The sequence below is a fragment of the Apium graveolens genome, chromosome 7 (assembly GCF_009905375.1).
Source record: "Apium graveolens cultivar Ventura chromosome 7, ASM990537v1, whole genome shotgun sequence".
Taxonomy (NCBI): domain Eukaryota; kingdom Viridiplantae; phylum Streptophyta; class Magnoliopsida; order Apiales; family Apiaceae; genus Apium; species Apium graveolens.
In genome coordinates, this window is record NC_133653.1 from 32095521 (window position 1) to 32104194 (window position 8674).

An 8674-nucleotide genomic window follows, 5' to 3' on the forward strand; every position below is an offset into this window, starting at 1 on the left:
GTGAAGCCGTACTTGGATCTTCTAACCGAGATAGATGATCAACAATTTGATTCTCAGTACCTTTTCTATCCTTGATCTCCAACTCAAATTCCTGAAGTAAAAGAACACATCGAATCAATCTAGGCTTCGAGTCCTTCTTCGAAATGAGATAGCGAATAACAGCGTGATCAGTGAAAATTGTCACCTTCGTCCCAAGCAAATAAGATCGAAACTTCTTAAAACCGTAGACAATGTCTAAGAGTTCCTTCTCAGTAGTAGTATAATTCAGTTGAGCACCATTGAGGGTCTTACTAGCATAGTAGACCACATGAAATATATTGTTCTTCCTTTGCCCAAGAACTGCTCCAACTACATAGTCAGTTACATCGTACATCATTTCAAAAGGCTCATTCCAATCCGGTGCAGTTATGATAGGTGCCGTGATCAAAATCTTCTTTAAGCTCTTAAAAGCAGCTCGACACTCATCATCAAACTTGAAAGGGACATCTTTCTCTAATAGGTTGCACAATGGAATAGAGATTTTAGAGAAGTCCTTGATGAACCGCCGATAGAAACCCGCATGACCAAGGAAACTACGGATTCCCTTAACAGAAATTGGTGGCGGAAGGTTTTCAATGACCCCCTCCTTGGCTTTGTCCACCTCAAGACCATTACTAGAAACCTTGTGCCCAAGAATGATGCCCTGTTGCACCATAAAGTGACATTTCTCCCAGTTGAGAACCAGATTGGTCTCAACACACCTTTTAAGAACCGTGCCAAGATTTTGCAAGCACTCATCGAAAGAATCCCCAAACATGAAAAAATCATCCATGAACACCTCCACATTTTGACCAATCATGTCAGAGAAAATGGCCATCATACATCTCTGAAATGTGGCAAGTGCACCACACAACCCAAAAAAAACTCTTCTGAAGGCAAAAGTACCAAACGGACACGTGAAGGTAGTCTTTTCCTGATCTTCTGGAGTGATCCAAATCCGATTATAACCCGAATAGCCATTCAGAAGACAATAGTATTCATGCGCAGCCAACCTGTCAAGCATCTGATCAATAAAAGGAAGAGGGAAGTGATCTTTCCTCGTTGCTTTGTTCAGCTTCCTGTAATCCATGCAAACTCTCCACCCCGTGACTGTTCGAGTAGGAATGAGCTCATTCTTTTCATTAGCAACCACGGTGATGCCTCCTTTCTTCGGCACACACTGAACTGGGCTCGTCCAAGAACTGTTAGAAATAGGATAGATGATCCCTGCATCTAGCTACTTAAGAATTTCCTTCTTCACAACCTCCTTTATGATAGGATTTAACCTTCTCTGTTCCTCAATAGTCGGCTTACTTCCTTCATCTGGCAGAATTTTATGCATGCAATAAGAAGGGTTGATTCCCTTGATATCAGTTATAGTCCATCCAATTGCCGACTTGAACTCTCTCAGAATTCTCAAGAACTTTTCCTCATCACTACCTGAAAGGTCAGATACAATAATAACAGGCAAAGTAGATGCATCACCTAAAAAACATACCTCAAGTGTTCAGGCAATGGTTTAAGCTCGAGTGTAGGAGCTTCTTCAATTGATGGCTTGAGACACCCCTCAGCGTTTTTCAATTCTGACATTCCAAGAGATTCAAAAGGCATATCCAGCCTTCGCTTCCGAGGAGAAGCATTCAAATACTATAACTGCTCATCACCTTCATCATCTTTACCATCTGAATTTCCCAACAAGGCTTTCTCTAAGGCATCAGACCTTAGCAATTGATCAAGTTCTGAAGTAACCACAGAATCGACCAATTCCACTTTTAAGCACTCCTCATTATTAGTAGGGAATTTCATGGTATTGAAAATATTAAAAGTCAGATTCTGATCCAATACTCGCATAATGAGCTCACCCTTCTGCATATCTGTCAAGGTTCGGCCAGTAGCCAAGAATGGTCTTCCCAAGATTATGGGAATCTTTTTATCCTTCTCAAAATCAAAAATTACAAAGTCAGCAGGAAAAATGATTTTGTCCACCTTGACCAAGACATCCTCCACAATGCCTCGTGGATATGTAATAGAACGATCGACCAACTGTAAGGACATAAATGTAGGCTTCGGATCAGGTAAATCCAACTTCTTGAAGACAGATAAAGGAATCAGATTGATACTAGTTCCCAAATCACATAAACACTTGTCGAGTGACGAGTTTTCGATAGTCCAAGGAATAGTAAAGCTTCCAGGATCTTTAAGCTTCAGAGGCAACTTCTATTGCAGCACAACACTGCATTCCTCCGTGAGAGCAATGGTCTCTAAGTCATCGAGCTTCACCTTCCGAGAGAGAATACCTTTCATAAACTTCGCATAGCTTGGCATCTATTCAAGAGCTTCAGCGAAAGGTATGTTGATATGAAGTTTCTTGAACACCTCCAGAAACATAGCAAACTGCTTATCCAACTTTTGTTTCTGCAAACTCTTAGGAAAAGGAGGTGGAGGAAATACTTGTTTCTCCCCCGAATCACCCTCAGGAGGAGTGTGTTCAACATTTGTCTTCCTTGATTCCACTTCCGCTTCCTTCTTCACATCTTCTTCAGCCACCTCTTCAAATTCTAGAACTTGAGCTTTTTCTTGGCTTGCAACCTTACCAAACCTCAATGTAATTTCCTTAACCTGCTCTTTTGCTTCCTTCTTGTCTGGAACTTCAGTGTCACCAGGGAGTGTACCAGGTTGATGATCAACAAGGCATTGGCAATCCGCCTAATTTGATTTTCCGAGGTCTTAATAGAAACCGCTTGGCTCTTACACATGAGCCTCAACTCCTCTAATTCAGATTTTTCATTAGATAGTTGAAGTTGGAGTTAATGTCTTGGTGCATATTGCGGTTGCTGAAAACCAGGAGGGTTGAATTGCTTTGCTGCATACTGCTGATAAGGCTGTTACACAGCATTCTGAGTGTTGCTCCAGCTGAAGTTAGGATGATTGCGGTTGTTGGAATGATAGGTGGCTGGAACTGGTTGTTGCGACCTCTGAAAATTGCTCACGAATTGATCTGATTCACTCGAAATAGCACACTACTCCGTATCATGCGTACCAACACAAATCTCACAAACACTAGTGATCTAATTAACCCCATAATTAGCCAAAGAATCCACCTTCATCGTTAAAGCTTTAAGCTGAGCATCTATAGCAGTAGCTGCATCTACCTCTAGAATTCTTGCTACCTTGTCTTGAGGTAATCGTTGAGAAGGGTTCTGGTATTTATTAGCAGCCATCAGTTCAATCAACTCATAAGCTTCATCGTAGCTCTTAGCCCATAAGGCTCCACCTGATGCTGCACCAAGCATGGGTCTAGACTGTGCTCCCAAACCATTATAAAAGCAATTGATAATCATCCGGTCAGGCATCCCATGATGAGGATATTTCCTAAGCATCTCCTTATAACGATCCCAAGCTTCACATAAAGACTCTCCTGATTGCTGCGCAAATTGAGTAAGAGCATTTTTTATTGCTGCTATCTTTGCCATAGGGAAGAATTTAGTAAGAAACTTTTGAGCAAGATCTTCCCATTTGGTGATAGAGCCTGGTGGTAGAGAATGCAACCAACACTTAGCTTTATCCCTCAGAGAGAATGGGAAAAATCTTAGCTTTATAGCATCCTCAGAAACATTATTGAATTTGAAAGTGTCGCAGATGTTGATGAAATCTCTAATATGCATGTTGGGATCTTCCGTTGGAGAACCCCCAAACTGGACTGAATTCTGCACCATTTGAATCGTGCTAGCCTTGATTTCAAAAGTGTTAGGCGCGATGGCTGGTCTGACAATGCTAAACTGAATATCATTGATCTTCGGTTGAGAGTAATCCATCAAAGCTTTCGGATTCGCTTCTGGTTCTCCTATTACAATAAGAGCTTCTTCTTCTACTTTCTCCTCAACAAGAACTTCTTCTACTACTTTCTCCGCTTTATATAGTGTTCTCTTGTGAGATCGAGAACGCGTTAGCATACACGCTCTCTAGAGTAACTGAAAAGGCACCAAGAAGACAAGTAAGTAAAATATCCGAGTCGGTGAACTTTAACGACCACTGATGTCAAGCACATAAACTAAAAATTAACACCGAGTCCCCGACAACGGCGCCAAAAACTTGTTAGGATGAAAACACGCGTTAAATTTACACGCAAGTATACGCGTTCGCAAGTAATATAGAATTCTTTCTAGTTCATTCCCACAGAGACTGATTTAGGTTAAGTTCAATTTATGCACTTATGCAACAATGATATGGCTATCGTTCAATGCTAAGACAAATAACAAGTTAGATTTTGATTAACTAAGAAATTATACTAATTAACATTAACTAAGAGAATTGAGGTTGAATTACTTATATGAGACAATAATGGGATTCTAACTTCATTACTAACTTCATTCAAAGTCATTGTTCTTAACCTTAGCATGCAATGGTGATGACAACTAATCAGATAACATGAAACTATTAAATGCCAACTTTCGTTGTACGAATACCCTACTACCAGGCATCCACAAAAGAGATAGAAGCTGAATAGACTTCGAATATGTTGAGACCCTATATATCTATAGAATTTGACAACATAAAGGTTTAATGCGCAAGTTTTCCATCATGATTACATAGGGCAAGTAAGTTGATTAAAATTACATACGAATCATGCATAACAAATACATGTACCTATGCTAGCATGGCAAGTTCTAAACCCTTATATTCACTTTCGGTTCAATAGAGATTAACACGCTATCTTATATGTTCGCGACACTTATAAGATGATTACGCACAACCAATACTAGGAAATCATACAATCACCACACACTAAGATATCGAAATAAATTAACTAAAGAAATCCATAAGTAAATCCGTTAGAACCCCACGATAATGATTAGTTCATAACCGAACTCATCATCACCGTGGGTTCTGATGAAAGCATGGTATAATAAACTAGGTCTTTATAAAACTGAATAATAAACAAGAGTACGATCACAAGAGTATAAAGTTCAACAAATAAGAAAACTAGCATCCAAGATTACAACTTAAACAAAGAATCACAGAATTAAACTAGATCCTCTTCGCCTTCATTGAATTGTGCTATACGGTCTTTTTACGTATTCTCCTTGCTCCTTGTTGTGTCTCTCCTGTGTATCACTTGCTTTAAAACATCTTATTTAGGCTTTATATAGGCCGTAGAATCATCCTGGGCCTCCAACAGTCAAAATTATACAAGAATCAGGAAACTGCAGAATCGACCTAGCGCGGCCGTACGCTATCCCAGCGCGGGCGCGCTGTACTTCTGTCTAACCGGCGCGCGCTAACACAGCGCGGGCGCGCTAGGCTCTTGGAAAAAATTCTGATTTCTATTTTATTGGCTGGTTTTTGATGGCGATCAACAAGCAATCATCCGAGGCACCTTCTGAACACCAATTTAGCGCCAAAACAATGCTAAATCTCCTCCTTCCTTTATCTATGCTCTGAAATGCAAAACACTACAAAAATACATCCAAGAAGGTAGTGTCCATGGTCAGAGACCTTCAAGGGTATGCCTGGATGAAAGGCCTCCTCCAGTAGTCAATGGGTGTCCTCATTGGGGATGTGGGGTAAACTTTAGTGTGTACTTTGGAAGTTCTGTCTCTGTAGTCAACGAGTGTCCTCGTTGGAAGACTTCGGAGTATCCTGTACTTTGCACCCAAAAGCTTGGGATCGCTTGCCCTGCAATCTGGTAAGGGCTCCTTATCCGGGGGGCAAGGAAGCGTCCAACATTTGGGGTGAACCACGTCCATACCTGCATCTGCAGACTAGAGAAACAACTGGTAGTAGAGGGTTATTCTCAGCCGGGGATATGCCTTATCTGTGAACTCTCGAAGTCGTGGACGAGCCTTGGGCCTTTGTGGTTGGGCCTCATCGGCGGACATTCCTAAAGCTAGTAGAAGACGGTTTCCAATAGGTTTCCTACGGGGCCTCAGGATGAGAAATCTAAGCCCATTGGGTTTCTTGTTCCTCAAGAACTACGTTGGATTGATTCCTACAAATAGGAATACATAGGCAAATTGCAAGGGGTTAGAAGTGAGAGCCTTAAGGAGCCACTACCAACCCTAAGCAATCTCTGCCCCCAATTCATCACAACCACTACACTCCGCTCACTTTTCAGGCGAATAACCACCATCATAGATCTTGATTCCGGCGACGAACCTCAAACTTTGTTGATACCAAATTCCTCCATCAACACAAAGAAATATGAAAAAAATGAATCACATCTCCTAATAATAAATTTAATAAAAAAGAAATTTACTTTGGGCTATACCACGATCTCCCGTGAATCTTAGAGAAAGTAATTTATTATAAATTTTATTATGTTAGATTATACGTAAACGCAAATTATTAAATAAAGATTGATATAAATGATTTACTTAGATGTATTGAATGGAGCTTAGATCATGGAAGATTAATAATGAAATCTTCTCACGGAAACTGCTACATAGAAGTATAACAAATGTATTTTAACATTTTTCAAATACAACCTTTGACTAAAAATGGGATATTATTGATTTAATCGTACAAACTTACATCTATTAGATTATATAAGGATGAAATGTTAAGATAATGGGTCTTCGGTTCTTTCAATAAAAAAGACATCATTTGAACCTTCCCATATATATTCATTAGTAAGAAAATTAATTATATAATAATCAAAATTCAAGGCCTACGAAAAAGATAGATTTAAGAATGGTGTTAATAAGATTTTAAAGCATGATATAAAAATTGTATAATATGGTTGAATTGACATATTCTTGAGCAAGTAATGATCAAGCCAGGTTATTATCAAAATTGGGTAAAAAAGATTATGAGATTTGTTATTACTGATAATTTTAATTTGATTATTATTTGGGAGGGTGTATGATAAAATAATTTTGGAAAAAGTGTTAATCCAGGGGTCAAGGGGATCTCTTTATCCCCTTAATTGAGTTTTGAAACATATTACGAATATATTTAGTGAATGCAACAAAGTTTTGAAACATATTACAAAAATATTAAGTGAATGCAACAATAAGGGGCTGAGTTTCTGAGATATTAAATCTTTGATTTCTCATTTGTTTTGTTTAATTTCTGTGTGGCTTAATTTAATAGAAGTATAATATATTTTTATCTTATGCTAAACGGTCTAGACAAGTTATAAACATGCAAACATCATAAAATGTGTGTAGGGATAACATATGAAACTCAAGAGGATAGATGAGATTGTAGATTTGATAGGGTTAATATGACTAATATATATAGTAAATGTTTGGGTTTACCGGAAGAGAAAAATATAATGTATAATGTATGAAAGAAGTTTCAGAAGGCGGAAAGATTCTGTTTTTTCTAGTGCATCTTAAGAAGTATTAATCAATATTGTAATCCAATCAATTCTAATTTAAATGATCAGTTATTATTTACATATCTAAAAGTGTTATTAATATGATTCATAAACTTGCAACTAGGTTTCATTAGGAAAGTTCATAAAAAAAAGAAAATGCATTTGGTATAGATAGAAAATTCTTTATAGAGGATTAATTTTAGAGATCTTAGGGCTTTTAACCATGCTCTGCTAGCTAAGCAAGTGTTGCGATTATGAAATTCGGATACGAAATTTGGATTCTTTTTGCTGCAAAGTTCTTAAAGCATTTTACTTTCAAAACAAGAATAACTTTGAAGAGAAATGTCGGTCAAACACATCTTTTATTTGGAGAAGTTTCATGTGGGGAAAAGAAATAATTTGTGAAGGGTATAGGTGGAGAATTGGTGATGGCGATAAATTTTAAATTTTAGAAGATCACTTACCTATAAAACGCGGATAAAAGGTCAATGACAAGATGTATCTTCCTCAAAAACTTTGTGTTAGTGATTTATAAAAATGAGATAACACGTGAGATGAAGACTTTATTCAAAAAATATTTGATGACGAAGATATGAATTTTATTTATCTATTCCTTCTGTAAAGTAAAGTGTGATACTCTGGCACTTTTCTAAAAATGGTGAATATTTTGTTCGCGGCTATAAATTCGCCAAAAAAATATAGAAATTGCATTGGCATCTTGGCAGATTATTTAAAGCACAACATTTTAATTATTTTATTGTTTTGACTTTGCAGTTAAAAAACATAAGAAATAAACTGTAGCATGGTTAGAGGACACCTCATGTGACAGATTTGTTAAACTGATGTTTTTTCTGTTAACGATAATTAAGGAGGTAAAATTTTTAAGGTGTTAAAGCTAAATAAGGGTCTAAAAAATGGATTTCTCCACCAATAAGAACTTTCAAGATTAATGTAAATGCATTTGTTAAAACTGATGGTGGTGAATGTGATATCTCTATTGTTATAAGAAATTAGAGGGGTATGTGATATCTATATTCTAAGTTCATCAAACAAAATTTAAAACCATTTGTTTCTAAATTTGTTTACTATAAGATAAGGGTTACATCTAGCAAGGAGTTAGTTTTGACTGAAATGACTAAAGTGAGTATAGGATCAATCATGGTTTTTGATGTATATGGAATAGTCGCGGGCATTAAATATTTGGTTTCCAGATTATTTTAGGTCATTTAATTTTGTAAAGCATGATGTCAAGTGGCACATTGTATAGCTAAATTAGTTGCATCTAATAGTGGTAATGTTATTTAGAGAGTGAGAATATTATTTATGTTGCTTGCA

The 8674-nt window shown here is 37.4% G+C and overlaps 1 non-coding gene across 1 annotated transcript; it reads left to right on the forward strand.

The window, feature by feature from the left end:
* The first annotated feature begins 3369 nt into the window (after nucleotides 1-3369).
* On the forward strand, nucleotides 3370-3477 carry LOC141676438 (small nucleolar RNA R71). The gene has a single exon (XR_012557028.1). It is a non-coding gene; the product is annotated as a small nucleolar RNA R71 (small nucleolar RNA).
* The last annotated feature ends 5197 nt before the right edge of the window (nucleotides 3478-8674 follow it).